Below are 16,213 nucleotides of genomic sequence, written 5' to 3'. Positions count from 1 at the left end.
AAAACACAATAGGATTGATCCGTTTGATGCGGCTTTGTGGTGTCCAGTACAAGCAGCCTGCCAGTTCTGCAAAGGAAATGCCAAATTAAAGTATCATAGTTTTTTCGAGCACGTCATAGAGATAAGGAAGGAAGCGTTATGCCACCACTTTAGCAGTGAGGGACATTTGGTATTTGAGCGAGTGAATTACCTTACAATTGGTTTCACGCTAAGAATATAAAAAACATTTCAAGTAAAACATTTTGTGGGAACCGATACTTAAGTTATGCTTACAGAGTTAAAGAGAGAGAGAGAAGGGAACAAAGACAGGGAGGGAGGTTAACCAGACTTGGTCCAGTTAGCTCCAGTACACGTGGGGAGCGGGATAGTGGAGTGAAAGAAAGAGAGAGAGCTAAGCTTGGTGCAGCATAGGCTGGCACACAGGCTGGCACACAAGCCTGTCACCTTCAGGTGCTGAAGAAGAAAGAGCTCGAATGGCTTTCTGTGCTGATGTGCTGTGAGGCCAGGCTAAGACGTGGGGTGTCTTAAACTTGATGATGACCAATCGAGATGCTATAATAATGGCGCCCGTCGACCTTTAGGAGACCGAACGTCCGTGTAAACACGGATTCGGTCAGCGTACAAGGAATGAAAAAGTTCCAATGTTATCTGCTTCAGAGCCGCGTTGGATAGGCTAGCCTTCTTCGCAATTCCCGGAACAGCAATGTGCACAGGAGGCGTTTTCAAGCTAACAGAGGGGATGGCGTTCCTGTTTCAGGCGAGTACCGCAATGACAAATAGTGCTGGTTAGTCGCAATTCATCTGGAAAACGCTGTTTGGCGTCTTTTCTCTAGCAAGCTAGCGAGATGGTGGTCAGGAATCCTGGATGTATGGCGAACATGCACCCGCAGTTAGTCGACAGCTATAGAGGTCTTTATTGGGTCGTCTCGCGATGGCAGTTGTTGCAATGATTGAAGCACATCGAGGCGTGTTCGAAGGGCATGTCCTTGAATGCTCTGTAGGGCAGCGATGTTAGTTTTGTTAGCATCGGACAGCACTGGTGTGCTATATCGCAATTATCCAAGGAAGAGCGTCCTGTATAGTTGAAGCCCCACGTCTTACCAGCAAGAAAGCTTAGTATATGGACGATAGAGGTAAGCCTCTTCTTCAAGTATGAGATGTGGGGACTCGGTGAAAGGCTTCTGTCGATAATAACGCCTAGAAATCGGCGCTATTTTGCGTATGAAATTGCTTGGTGTTCAATAAAAACGGGGTACCAGGTCATGGGCTTGTGGGTAAAAGTGACTAAAGTGCATTTCTCAGTCGAAATACGCAGGCCTTGAGCACGCAGGTACGATGATGTCAGGGTCACTGGAGCTTTTTGGAGCCGTGCACGCACCTTGGGACGTGTAACTGCGGAGGCCCAAATGTATATATCGTTAGCATACATGGAAAGGTTGACTGTATGTGGTAGAACCTCGGCGAAACCTATGATTGTGCAAGTTTGAACAATGTGAGGCTGAGAATCCCCGCCCTGCGTGACACCACGGTAAGTGGAATGGTCAGCGGTTCGGAATTCCGCACTTTCCACAAAGAAGGGTCTTTTCAATAGATAACTCCGAGCGCACTGGAAGATTCTTCCACCAATTCTATTATGTTCAAGAGAATCAAAGGTGGCTTCACGGTTACATTATTATAGGCGCCTTTGACATCGAGGAAAAGCGCAACCTACGTACATACGTTTGAGGTGTTTCTCTTGTTGCCCAGACGTCACGATGTCAATGAGGCTGTCAATAGAGGAGCGGCCTCTTCTAAATCCCGCCATGGCCTCTGGGTATATGTTGCGGCGCTCAAGGGACCACTCGACGCGTGCCAGAACCACTTTTCCATGACCTTCCCAACGTAGTTGGACCACGCAGTGGGTTGGTAGGGTGCTAGGTCAAGTGGCGAATTTCCGGGTTTGGGGAGTGGTATCAAGCGGCTGGTCTTCCACCGTTCAGGAACGGCGCCATTATTCCATGACCGGTTCTAACATTCCAGGAGAAGTCCTCGGCCATCTTTGCCTAGGTGGCATAACCAAGCGTAGGTGATGCCCTCAGGCCCTGGCGACGATGTGCACCTGCATGTGGCCAGAGCAGCGTGCAGTTCCTCAAGTGAGAAGGACACATTGAATTCGGGGAAGCGTGTCGCAGGAACCTCGCCCAGAATTTCGGAATTGATTGTGACCACACTACCCGCAGTCTTCACACAAAAATCTTCGGCTATATCAACCTGCGAACGGCCTTCATGGAAGGCTAGGGCTTAGAATGGGCGTCGTTCTTGTGGAGCCGAGCCAAGACCGGGCACTGTCTTCCATATGAGAGACAGTGGCTTGCGAGGGTCAAGTGATTTGCAGAACGTCTGCCATCTTGTTACTTCAGCCTGTCCATACGACGTTGGATTATCTTTTGTATACGTCGAGCGTCTCTACGGTCATGAATTCACTTGGTGCGCCTATGTCGCCTCTCGGCCATTCTACGAATCGTTCGTAGTCGCTCAAGTGCCATGCCGAAATCCGTATGTTTTGCTGTGTACTTAGACGCTTCCACCACAATTGTAATGAGGTCCTCAATGCTGTTGGCAAAACCTTCTTTGCATGCCTCTTCTGCCTTAATCTTATACGTAGACCACGTTACTTGTCGATAAGTAGAAAAGGAGGAGCTGCCAAACCCCGTGATTCACAAGTAGGTGGGAATAAGGTCACTGCCTAGAATCTCGATGTCGGAAAACCATCCAACATTTTGACCAAGTCGCAGTGATACCGAAGTCAAAATCAAGAAACTGCTACAAGTCGAGCCGCGTAAGTACGCTGGAATGCCATGGTTCATAATGTTAAGTTCTTGGTCGCAAGCAAATTCCACAAGTTTCCGGCCAGTGGAATCTATTCTGGAGGTTCTCCAAAACAAATGATGAGCATATAAGTCACCAGTTGTTACCCAGGGTCCAGGAGTCGCTGTCAGGATGCCACGCAGTCGGTCGCCGTCAAACCGACTAGATGGGAAGACGTAGGCGCCGATACGGGTGAAAGCCACTTTCTTATTTCTAATGCGGAGACATTGGTTTCCATCATGAGGTTGCACCGAATGGGGAATGCAGGTTAGTTCTGTGCGGATGTAAACAAGTACTTCGCTGGATTCCTCGCACTTCGACGCCATGAAGGCTTCGTTCCCATAGAGTCTTTGCGCTTTTGACACGTTGAGTTCACATATGACCACTATAGGAAATCGGTTGGCAAAAACATATTGGTTAAAACACGAGTTCCGAAATTTATTTCATCTAGCATTCCACGGGAATTGTTGAAACGCCTGTATCATGTATAGTGGTAGCGTCGTCTGCTACACTTTGCGGCGCATAGAAGCCGACAAGAACGAGGTTTGGAGGAGTGCGCGTGGCACGCGGAATTCGGTGCATGGGCACGAAAAGAAAAAGAAGAAATCAAACCCTGAAGACGAGCTGACGTATTGTCGCTTTCAAGGCTTGTCCGTCCCCGAAAAGCCTTTCCTTCGAAAAGGCTCTCGCCTTTACATTTTTAATTCCATTAAGACAGTGGCTGCTTGCTCGTAATTGATGAATGATGTGCCAGGAAGCCTTTCGGAGACTGTCGTTAACAGATCGAACAATGCGCTCCCAGAACCCACCCCACCAAGGAGCGCGTTCTAGCGAAAACATTTTCGCCTGTTCTTTCCTTCGAAAAGGCTCTCCGCTTTCCATTTGGTGCCGAAAACCCGGGAGCAGGACTTCCACTTGGATGGGCCATGGAGCGCTTGAAGAAGATGCGTGCAGTTTGAAGGGCTCAGCAGACGCGAATTATGAAAGAGATCAGCTACCTCATTGAAGCCAACGAGTTCAACCTGGCATCGCTCCTGACTATCCTTCAGCGTCTCGATAAGAGAACGAGTGAGCTCACGAAGATCAACAGTGAGCTTCATGCCGAGATTGTTTTTCTTCTTCTTTATTCATACTGTTAAACCTCGCTTGAGGGTTGTTAGAGGGAGGGAAGATAATAGAACACAAGCAAATTTGACATTTCATGGCGTCAGGTTGGGTGCCCACGATACAATATGTCAGTCGAGCATTCAAATTTGTGCACAGCTGTCTGATCTACAACAACATCAGGTAAGGCATTCCACATTGCAATTACATCCGGGAAAAAACAATAGCGAAAAAGATTAACACGTGTGTTATAAGGCTTGAGGGCTCTGCTGTGGTTTGTTCTTTCGCTACTGACCCGCCGTGGTTGCTCAGTGGCTATGGCGTTGGGCTGCTGAGCACGAGGTCACGGGATCGAATTCCGGCCACGGCGGCCGCATTTCGATGGGCGCGAAATCCGAAAACACTTTGGCCTTGTCGTCCAAGATAGTTGATTGTACGCTTGTGTCAAGTCGAGAGTGGTGAACACTTCGCCCACCCGTATACTCAGATTTAGATGCACGTTAAAGAACCCCAGGTGGTCGAAATTTCTGGAGTCCCCCACTACGGCATGCCTCGTAACCAGATCCTGATTTTGTCACGTAAAACCCCATAATTTAATTTAATTTTATGATTTGCACGGAAGTGGGCGTATTTTTCCATTTTTATTTTGAATAGCCTTTGAAGTATCTGAAAAAATCTTTTCTGGCTTTTTTCCTTCGGGTTTCCAGCAATTCAAGCCCACACTGAAGCAGAATTGTTATTACCGAGTCCGTCCTTCGGTACATTGAAGCAATAAAAAGAGCAACCATTCTCTGAAGTCTTTATAGTTTGTCTATTAAAACTTTTGGTGGGGGCTCCAGACAACACAAGCATATTATAAAGATGTATCTATGAGAGTTTTATAAGCAATTAATTTGGTATCCTTCGTTGCATGTTCCAGCTTTTTCTTCAGTGCTTATAGTTTTTGTGAAGCCGTCGAGCACAGATTATCGATATGCTTACGTCAGTCTCAATTGTGTGAAATTGGGACCGCTAAATACTTGAATGTATGTACATTTCTTAGTTTGTTACTTGCAATGTTTTAAAAGAATGGCGCCACACTTTTTTGTTAGTAACATGTGTAAAAGTCGATTTGTTGTATTTGATTTCCATGTCCCATTTTTCACATCAAAGGTGAAGGGACTGAAAGACCCGGTTTATTCTGATTTGGTCGTCAATGTGTGTTGCCGTAGAATAAATAAACAATCGTCAGAAAAAAGCTTCAATTCTACAGGAAGCTCGACAATCTCTGTAATGTCATTAATATAAACCAAGAACAGCAACGGGGCCAAAAGGGACCCCTGTGTGTCACCAGAAAGCACTTCTAACGGAGGGGACAAGCACTCGTCCACACGCACAACCTGCCTGCGATTGTGTAGGTAGGCTTCAATCCATTTTACAGTAGTATCATTTATTCCTGCTTTATGTAACTTGAAAAGTAATTTGCTGTGTGAAACTTTGTCGAACGCTTTCGCAAAGTCTACGCAGATGACGTCAATTTGCTCTTGGGCGTCTATAGCTTTAGTAAAATCATGAATAGTTTCTATGAGCTGGGTTACGGTAGACAGACCCTTTCGGAAATTATGTTGGTGCTGATAAAAAAGTCCTTATTTTCACGAAAAACGAGAATATGCTTACTCATGATATCCTTTAAGACTTTACAACAGACGCTAGTCAGGGAGACTGGGCGGTAAGTATTAGCAACTGGTTACCGCTTTTAAAAACGGGAGTTATGACTGTGCAACGCTAGTCTTGTGGTAACGAGTGAGTTTGCAATGACTTCACAAAGATAATATTTAAGAAAAATTACACCGATTCCGCGTATCACTTTAGAAATTGGGTTGGTATTCCATCCGGCCGGCTAGTCTTCATAGAATCTAAAAGTTGTTCGTTAAATAAGCCTGCTTGAGTGACGGCAAGACCTTCCATCCCACATGAAAAGGAAGATGGCAGAGAGGCGTCCGCGAAATTGCTCCTAGGCACTGAAAAAACTGACTGGAAGAAATTATTAACATGACACGCAATGTTTGCTTTTTGCGTCAACGTTTCAGTGTTAACTTGAATCTTGTTTACTTGTTGTTTTTCGTCATTCAGATAAAGCCAGAATTTATGAGGTGATGTTTTCATAAAGGTATTTAATGTTCGGTAAAGAACCCCTCTTTCGATTCTTTCAGAGCCGTTTTCAATGCCCTTCGCAGTTACGACACCTCAGTGGCGATACCTTGCGTTTTGCGTAAGCGCTTTATTTTGCGCTTAATATGATTGTTATGTCGATTAATCCAAGGGTTTTGTCGTTTTATATTTTGTAATCGAGTGGGGATGAAACTATCAACGCAATGTCATGATTTTCTTGAGGCGCTGCCTTAGTTCGTCAACTGATTCACAATCACAGACTAGTTCAAACTGGTCAAATGACAATTATAAAAAATCGAGAATAGATGTGTCGTCTGTCCGACTATAGTCGTTAACTTGCACAGGTATAAACAACGCCTGGGAACGAGTGCTTGCGTTAGTCACTATGTGCACAAGAACCATATTATCATCTGATAGACCATCTTCCACAGACACTGTAGAGTCACCTATTTTATTCGAAAGAAACACCAAGTCCAACAATAACGGAGATTCAGGCGTTACGCTCGTGTTTTCTTTCACGATTTTGTTTAGATTGCGCGAGATTATTATTTGAAGCAGCTTCCCTAATAGAAATTTCTACGTGCCCAGGTAGTAAACTGTCCCAGTTAATATTAGGTAGATTAAAGTCCCTGGTCATTATTAGTCAGGTGTTATGGTCCAAATGATTGCATAGGAAATCATTCAGCTTATCCAAAACTTCGGGTGCAGTGGCAGGTGGCCTATGTACTGCGCCATCAAAATATAGTGTTCACGTAAGTAATTTTGCACCACGCTGTCTCAGGGATAGTACATTCAATCATCACAGCATCAGTGTGGTGTTTAACAATAATCGCAACGCCTCCACCGCGAGTGCCCAAATGATTGCATAGGAAATCATTCAGCTTATCCAAAACTTCGGGTGCAGTGGCAGGTAGCCTATGTACTGCGCCAACAAAATATAAAGTGTTCACGTAAGTATTTTTGCACCACACTGTCTCAGGGATAGTACATTCAATCATTACAGCATCAGTGTGTAGTTTAACAATAATCGCAACGCCTCCACCGTGAGTGTCTCTATCCGACCTAAAGTTTGGTGGCACTATACAGTGACTAGGTACATTGCTTTTCAGCGATGTTTCGCTTACCTCTAGCACATGAGGGTTCTCCGTCAGAAACACGTATTCTAGCTCAGTTACCTTATTAACAATACTGTTTGCATTCAGCGACAAGATTCGGAGCTATGAAAGGGTTGAAGTACCCGGAGAATCGCTGGGACTGCCTGAGGGACCAGAATGATCACGCGTGTCATCTGTCCTTTGTGTGCGGTGCTTGTTCTTATATCGGTGGTTGAGAAGGAGACGCGCGTTGTTTTCGTGGTCCCATATGTAAAGCTTATTGTTTAACTTGAGCTTGTCGTCGATCAAAAATACCTTCGCGCCCTTCGCCCTTTCGGCAGAAGCGCTCGCCCACAACTTCCGTCAGACATCTACTGTTTCCTTTGCGTAATCATTGCTGATACTGACTGATTTTCTTTAAGGTTTTTTGCAGTTATTCAGTACCGGCTCCTTTTCTCTGGTATCATAAAACTTCATAATAACTGGTCTCAGTCATTTACTGCTCTTTTTGCCAATGCCATGAATTCTTTCTACACTTTTAACTTGAACCCCCAGTTTTTCATGAAACAGTTCATCAACGACAGCTGCCCTCAAGTTCGCCTCTGAGTCACCGCTTTCCTTCGAAATTCCAAAAACCAACAAATTGTTACGTCGGCTCCGGTTTTCATAATCGATCAATTTTTCAGCCTGGTGCCGAACTGTAGCCTCTAGATGCCTAATCTTCTTGTTCATTTCCTGTATCATGAAGAGAAATACAGTCAGTCGATTTGTTTTTGCAATTACCTGCACGCCGTTCTCGCTTATTGAGGATAGTCGACGATCAGTCGCCGCCTGATTCTCAATAATTGTTTGCAGCAGCTCAACCGATTTAGGCCCGGGATTTTCTTCTATGTCTCCTTACACCAATATCAACATCATGGAGCAACAGTCAATAAGAATGCAACAAAACCTGGGAGGGCACGGCAGGACAACCAAAAATCTGTTGTCACTTCGGTAGGAACAATCACTTCATGCGATGATGAGGTCACACCTGACTACAATTCCGTACTGGAATATGAAGATCAAGCCGCCGGCGCCCTTGGTCTGCTGCGACATCATATTTTGGAGCTGTCTAATCTTAAGCTGTCTAACTGGTACAGGTGTTCGTGTAGAGCCGCAGCCCATACAACCTACCAGCGCGACGCCTTTTGGCGAGAACGGTCCCCAAGTGAGTACCCCTGCAGCACTTGGACCAACACTGCCAAAACTGGACGTGCTGATGTTCGATGGAGACGATGAAGTCGCAGTCGTTTTGGGATGTGTTACCGCCACAGAGTGCATGAGAACTCCCGCCTCAGTGACATCGACAAGTTCCAATATCTCCGCTCTCGTCTGGACGGCCAGGCAGCCAAGGCTATCGCAGGGATCCTTACAACCGAGAACAGTTACACCGATGCCATTGAGATTCTCAAGGACCGTTTCGGGAACGCCAAGATCATCGAGGCAATGTACCTTGAGAATCTGCGTACCCTCACTTCGGTGAGCTCTTCGACCGATGTCACGGGATTGCGGAACCTGTACGATTTAGTACAGGTAAATATATGAGGACTGATAGGTCTCGGAGTTCCTGCATCGTCATATGCCGCAATGCTCGGCCAAGTGTTAACAAAAACCATCCATCAAGATGTCATGGTAAATTACCATATACACAGAAGCTTTAAGGCAAATAACGATCGGAACTTAAGGCTGACAGCGGAGGAAGACTTTGAAGATGTCCTGCAGTATTTTTGCGTCAATTTTTACTGCATGGTGAGAACAGCTCACGGTGCATTAGAGGTGTCCTGCAGACAGTACCTGCTGCCCGGATCCGGACGCCGAAAAACACTAGCGTCATTGGCAGCAGTGCTTAAGAACAATGCTACTGGACGTGCGTCTTTTGCGAGAAGCATCATGCAACATCAGAGTGTGACTGCGCCTTCGACCACAACGAGAAAAGGCGTCTGCTGACGACAAGGGGTAGCTGTTTCCGGTGCACTACCAAGGGGCATCGGGCCCAGGATAGCAGCCGCAATGTTAGTTCCACCCACTGCGCCGGCAGACATGCCTCATCTATGTGCTAAAAGAACAGATCGCAGGCAGTTACACCTGAACCGCAGCAGTCTCCCAGCAGTCCGTCGATGCATGCTACGCAAGTAGGCAGCAAGAACCGTTGCACAACTGGCACTGCTATTCTACTTAAGACGTTTAGAGCATGGATGCGGGGCCGTAATCCTTGCTGCTATGTACGAGGCATTCTTGACAGTGGCAGCCAACGTACTTTTGCCAGCCAAGAACTATCGCGCAAACTGAAGCTCGATGTCAAAGATGAAGTTGACTTATGCATACGCGTATTTGGCCATCGAAGTCCCAGCCGCACTTCACGACGAAAGATAGTTAAACTTGCATTGCAGAGTCAGTTTCACGGGATCCTTGTGGAAATAAAAGCTATTGAAATCCCGCACATTTGCGAGGACATTGTGGAGATTCCGCATGACAACGACTTTGTTAAGAAAATACAGAGTCGATGTAGGTTCCTGGCTGACGTAGTTGTTTATCCTGGAACGCTACAGGAACCAGCAATTAGTTTGCTGATCGGGGCAGATCAGAGCTGGAAATTAATAAGAGAACAAGTGACATGGAATGACGCCCACAAAGAACTGGTTGCCACGAACTCGACACTTGGATGGGTATTGCAAGGCCCAATAAGCAACGACAGATGTCTCAGTAGACGGACGCAGACAAATGTGTGTGTGTTTCGTACTTCATGTTGCATGTTCCACGATCTGTCAACATCACTGCAGAAATTCTGGCAGTTTTAGAGTATGGGTATACCTGATCAGCCAGATTCGCCTGAACATGATGATACTGCTTGGAAACAGTTTAACAACAATGTCAAGCTGCGCGACCATCGCTACGAAGTAAGCCTCCCTTGGAAGGTGCTTGATGTCGAACTTAAAGACAACCGGATGGTAGCGATGAAACGGTTACAGTGCCTCCTCCGCCGACTGTCCAAGAGCGAAGACCTTCTACTTCAATATGATGCGGCGGTCACGCAGTATCTCAAGGATGGTCATGCATAACCCGAACCTTCGCATGACACAGTCCAGAACAAGACGTATTCCATGCTACATCACGAAGTCATCAAGGAGTCTTCTACGACTACGAATCTACGGGTCATTTTATTCCGACAGCAATAGGTGACCCGTAAAATGAGCAATCGCAGGGAATTGTGGGGCGCGCCGTCTGCTAGCAGCTTCCGGTTCGACGGACGACGCAGCGGCATCGGCGGCATGCCCGGCGCACGTGTTTTTATACGCGGTTTAAACGGTCAGTCGTGCGAAGCTTTCCGTCCGCTTTGTCGAGCATGCAGCTGATTTTATTGCGATAGCAATTATATGGACACTTCAACCGGATTTCTGCCGTCGGCGTCGCCGTCGCCGTCGCCGTAGCCGTCGCCGTCGTCGTCGCCGTCGCCGTCGCCGTGAGGTTCCGTATAGATAAAATCTTCACCGCGCGCCGTATGCCCCAGCGCAAGCGTGCTGGGACGCGCGCTATCACGGAGAGCGAACGCACTCAATCCCCCACGCGCAAGCAACGAAGCGGGAAGCCAGCGCCGGAGGGAGCGGGGGGGGGGGGGGGGGCACTTCTACTGTGCCAACAACCGCGCTCGTCGCTCGACCGCACGGTCTCTTATCTCTCCCACGCGCAAGCAAGGAAGCGGGAAGCCAGCGCCGGAGGAAGCGGGGGGGGGGGGCACTTTTCTTCTGCCAACAACCGCGCTCGTCGCTCGCCGCACCGTCTCTTATCTCCACACGGCTCTGACCTCTATGCGCCGCGTGCATTCGCGGCTCAGTTTCTGTTGAAGCGATAGACCGCACGTACCTTCGCCCGCAGCGGCGTATGCTTGCTGCCAGCGTTTTGACAGTCGTTGTCTGCAGTCATTCAGTGTGATCTCTTCATGTTTGTTTGTGCGCGCTCACACCACGCTTGTTCATTCAGTTAGTAATAGTCGGGTCACATTTTCCAACGCACGCTACACATGTAATGCTGCCCGGATCGGCAGTGCAGCGCTACAGGTGTGTCCCTTCGCACGCGCGCTGCCCACGGGAAGCGCTTCTCATCAACACCACCGTTTCACACGCGCCTTCTCGTGGTCATCGAGTCTCTCTTCATGTCGGTCTACTTACGCCGCAGCACACCTGCTTACTTAATCAGCTCATGTTTACTACAATTCATATTGCTACCAAAGCCGCTCACCTTACTTCGTATGACATTGCTGTGTTGCTATCGCATTCATTGCTTCGCCGAAACTGTGACATTATTTGTTTCTGCCAAGTTTAGCTCTACGACATTTGCCGTTGCTTGGACGCACCGTCACTGACTGCTCTGCCTGCGGGTCAGTCATACAGGTGAAAAAGTTTTCGTTATCCGATTATTTATCAAGCGTATAGAAGCATGACTTAGATAATCGGGTGCTGAGGTGATGGCTACAGCGGTGCATGCTGTTCTGTGATCGTAGCTACAAACCGATATCGTCGGTATAACGGCGCAGCTAGTGCTGAAAAGGATAACATTGCGCGCGGTCAACGGCATTTCTCCGTCGAAACTTTAGGTTCATTTGAAGTGGTACGTAGTTAGACGTTCTCGCTTTTTTTACAAGAATGGCCGTATCGCCGTCATATTACGGCTGCGCATTATCTCCATCTGTGCTGAAGGAGCTAAGGAGGGCTAGTTGGTTACGAGTATTATGTATCTCGCTGTGTCCCGCCTAAATTCGCGCCGTAAAACCTCGCTTCATAAGACCTCTATATGCGCATGCGAGCACTGACATAGTTCTCGTTGCCTGAGTCAATGTTAGAGAAAGAAATACCTTGGGGAATCATTCCGTGTCGGCCCTTATACAGCTAATCGTCGGCTCATAAGTGGCACGGTACGTTCATTTTCTTTTTGTTCACGGATGGTCTCTGCCTTGTTACAGTTTTGGAAGTGGCAGCCACTCCTCTGATGCTTGTGCAGCATCCCACAATCCCTCGCTATTTTAGGGGTCACCTATTATATGGACACTCCAAAGTAGATTTCTGCCGTCGGCGTCGCCGTCGTCGTCGCCGTGAGGTTCCGTATGACGTCAATGGAGATGAAATCATTGCTGCGCGCCGATCGAACGCTGTATGTGCGAGTGAAAGGGCGCGAGGGACGCGCGCTTTCACGGGGAGTTAACGCACGTCGGAGAACAAACGCGCGTTCTGCGCCGTGCTCCCTTAAGGGCTGCAGAAGTAGGCGTCTCTATCCTCCTTTACAATCACCATGTATGTAGAGCAAACGCGCCTTCTTCCGACGTGCGAAAGCCGTAGGGAGGGGGGGGGGGGAGGGAAGGGAGGCGACGTTTTGCTGCGGCACTAAGTGCCTTTTATATCAGAGGCTCCGACAACAGTCACCAACGCCGCACGCATTTTGTGCGAACGCGGGCAAAACGCCGACGGCGTCGACAACAGTTCTGCGTGTTGCCGGTGCTGCTGCATGTCCAAGTTTATACAGCTGATAAAGCTACTATCATTACTCCGTATAGCTCTCTACAAATTTGCTATCGCAATTGATGCTTCGCCTTTCAGGTGAAACTGCGACAACTTTTTTGATGCGTCATCGCATGCGGCCGCAGCGACATCCTTCAAAGATCACGTGGAGAAAGACCCCAACCTCAACAATGACCTGTTGAAAATGTTATTTTTTTGCATGCATAAGATCGGGATCACCGCACACGTTCAGAAGGCGTTTTGCAGATTTCAATCAAGCGCGCCGACAGGGATTCTCTGAGATTCTTGTGGTTTGAGAGCACGCCGACGGGTGTAGAAGACCTAAGTCGAGTCAAAGAGTATCGAATGACTCGTGTTGCTTTCGGTACTACATCGAGTCCGTTTGTACTCAGCGCGACTCTAAAGTACCATTTTCAGCACGGCTGTGAACCTTACAAGACTACTGCGCTAAAGTTGTCAAATGCTTTTATGTAGATGACATGCAGACTGGCGTGGAGAACAAGGCAGGTCGCCAGCTGTATGAGGATGCCACACACATATTTGCTGGTGCCGGCATGAAACTGAAAATCTGGGCAACCAATAGTGCTGAAATGCGTCGCTACATTGAGAAGAAAGAACAGTCCGGTACCCCTGACAAGACAAAAATATTGGGCCTTATGTGGGACACTAAAGAGGACAGGCTAAGCGTGAATGTACAACCGGTATTGGAATGGTTGAAGAATGAGGAGCTCACAAAACGCTTCATTTTGCAGACATCGGCGCGAATTTATGGCCCACTTGGCTTTGTAGCATCCTTTCTTCGGCGGTCGTGCTGTCAGCTCATCGTGGTTAGGTGTGGAGCATTGTGGTGCCACTCCTTGTTGCATTTTATCTGCAGGGCTTATCCTTGGCAATGGTGGCCATGCGTTATCCACGACGTGCTTTCCAGCTGATGCATTATCAATGCACGGTTTGGATACATTGTGCAGCGGTGGTGGAGCAGAGTCATCAGCACGAGGTGTTGCGCAACTTCTCTTCTGTGTGCGCCGAGCATAATTCATTGATGAGCGCCTGTGACGAGAACGACGTCGCCTGACGTCGGCAGCTGCTTCTCGATGAGTCGAATGGTCCCTCGCCATTTTCTTCAAGACGGAGAGTTCCCGCTTAACTTTTGGACATGCCTTTGATGAGGCGTCGTGGGGCCCCTGACAGTTTGGACACATATATGTTTTAGCCTGGCAGTTGCATGTAGAATGCTCTGCTGCACAACGGGAACAAATCGTAGTCTTTCCACACACGATGCTCACGTGACCGAACTTCTGGCATTGTCTGCACTGAAGTGCTTTGCGAACAACGGACCGGACAGCATGTCGGAAATGACCTACCTTGACATGCGACTGAAGGCAGTCAGATGTAAAGACAAATTTTACTCATCGGGAATTTCCTAGGTGGGTCACCTGGAGTATTTGTGTCCCATCATTGGCAGAATTAATCAAAAGTGTCAGATCCTCGCTTGAGATGGCCACATCAATGTCATATATGACGCCCATTGTAGCCTCTTTTCCCAGCGGGATGATGGTACGAACGTGCGTGCCACCTAGGACAGTAACATACCACCGAAGATAGTCACAGCGCTCAGAGAGTGTAAAGCTGACGCTTGAGTGACATCTACCGCAACAACATTCTTCCGTACGTTGACTCTGACGTCCTCAATGCCATTTGGCAAGAGTCTCTCGAGCTCAATCTAAGCAACTTTCCTGTTGAGGAGCCTCATATTGAAGGAGGGTAGCGCAGGTAAGAAGAGGACAGCGTACTTCGGTGAACTCTGCGGAGCCCTGATGCTACGTGCGTCCGCAGAGGCCCTGAGCATCCGACGCTTTGCTTTCTGACTCAGGACAGTCACGTACTCCTCCTCGCAGCTGTCATCGTTCTGGGTCGAGTCTTTCAGCGTAACCTCACTGTCGCTCGAGAAGCAGTTCCGCTTCCTTGAGGCTGCCAACGCGGACGCCGCTAATTCAGGTGGGAATGCAGGTGACTCCACTTAAATTCCCGTCAAGCAGGGAACAGTGTACCTCGTAAAAATGCGAGCATTACCAGAAAATTCTAGTGACGGAAAACAAACATTCAGCAACAGGATCACTTCGTCATCGTCCCCCGCGCGCTTCTATTACAGAGTTACTAACTTTCTACAGCCAATGCACTTGGAATATAATAACACATTTATCGTAATTATAATTTTTAAATGCGCAGCATTATTTTGGTGAACATTTGCCGCTTTGACAATGTCTATCTATATATGTAGCCGCCCTCGTCTTGGTGCTCTCATGCTCGTTTATGATAGGTTGTGACAAATGATAGGTTATGACATGAATGTCATGACATGCGTGTCATGTAGGTCATGAAACAGCCGCCTGCGTTTTGGTGCTCTCATGGTCGTTTCGTTAACTTGGTAGGTACTAAAATTGGCATTGTATTGTTACGGATGGTCGATGTTTACTTACAGATGAACACCAGGAAGGATGAGGGGTCGCCACGATAACGCCACTTAAAGGTGGCCGTGGCTGCCCCTGAGCTCGTCGTTCTCCTCTTCTTCTATCTCCTCCTCTTCGCCACGTTACAATCCGTCTTTCGCAGACAAAGCCCACTGGGAGAGTCACTGGTCTGTGGCGTGGTAGTAGCGCTTAAGGCGTGCAACATGAGCAAGCTGGGTTTTCTTGGAACGCCTATCGGTAGAGAAAATCCGTGCAACCACGTAAGTTAGGTTGCTCAGGCGATATAAAACAACGAACGGGCCCACATAATGTGACAAGAGCTTGCTGCGCAAGCCACGCTTGCGTTGTGGTGTCCATAGATGCACTAGGTCACCTTTTTCAAAATAAATAGCTTGATGGGAACTATCGTACCGATCCTTCGAGCGGCTTTCCCATGCCAATGTGCGGACGCGTGCTACTCGGTGGGCTTCCTCGACGAGGCAAAGTGTCGTGGCGACGGAATCCTCAACGTCCAGAGAAAACGGCGGAATCGTGTAGAGGAAGCTCCACGGTAGTCGAGCATAAAGCAGATAGAAAGGGCTGTAATTCGTTGTCTCATGTTTCGCAGTGTGGTTGGCGTATGTTATCAATGGCCACACATCACGCAGTTCTTGTGGTTAGAGGTCACATACATGGATAGCATGTTCGTCAAGGTTCGATTCATGCTTTCTACATGATCGTTGGTTTGCGGACGGTACGGCGTTGAGTGAGGAAATTGTGTTTCACATAGACGACGCAATTCTTCAGCAGCGTCGGCCACGAATTAACGACCGCGATCACTGATGATAACGCGAGGTGGGCCATGGTGCGATGCAAACAGCGATCGATGACGGTACTGCTGCGGTCTCTGTGTAGCGTGTAAGATGGGCTACAAAAAAGAATATCCATCGATTGTTATTCAATCACCGTTGGAATGGGCCCAGCAGGTCCACGCCAACTTGCTCAAAAGGTGTGTGAG

The sequence above is a fragment of the Dermacentor silvarum genome, chromosome 9 (assembly GCF_013339745.2).
Source record: "Dermacentor silvarum isolate Dsil-2018 chromosome 9, BIME_Dsil_1.4, whole genome shotgun sequence".
Taxonomy (NCBI): Eukaryota; Metazoa; Arthropoda; class Arachnida; order Ixodida; family Ixodidae; genus Dermacentor; species Dermacentor silvarum.
The sequence above is the reverse complement of the archived record's forward strand: the minus strand, read 5'-3'. Positions refer to the sequence as shown.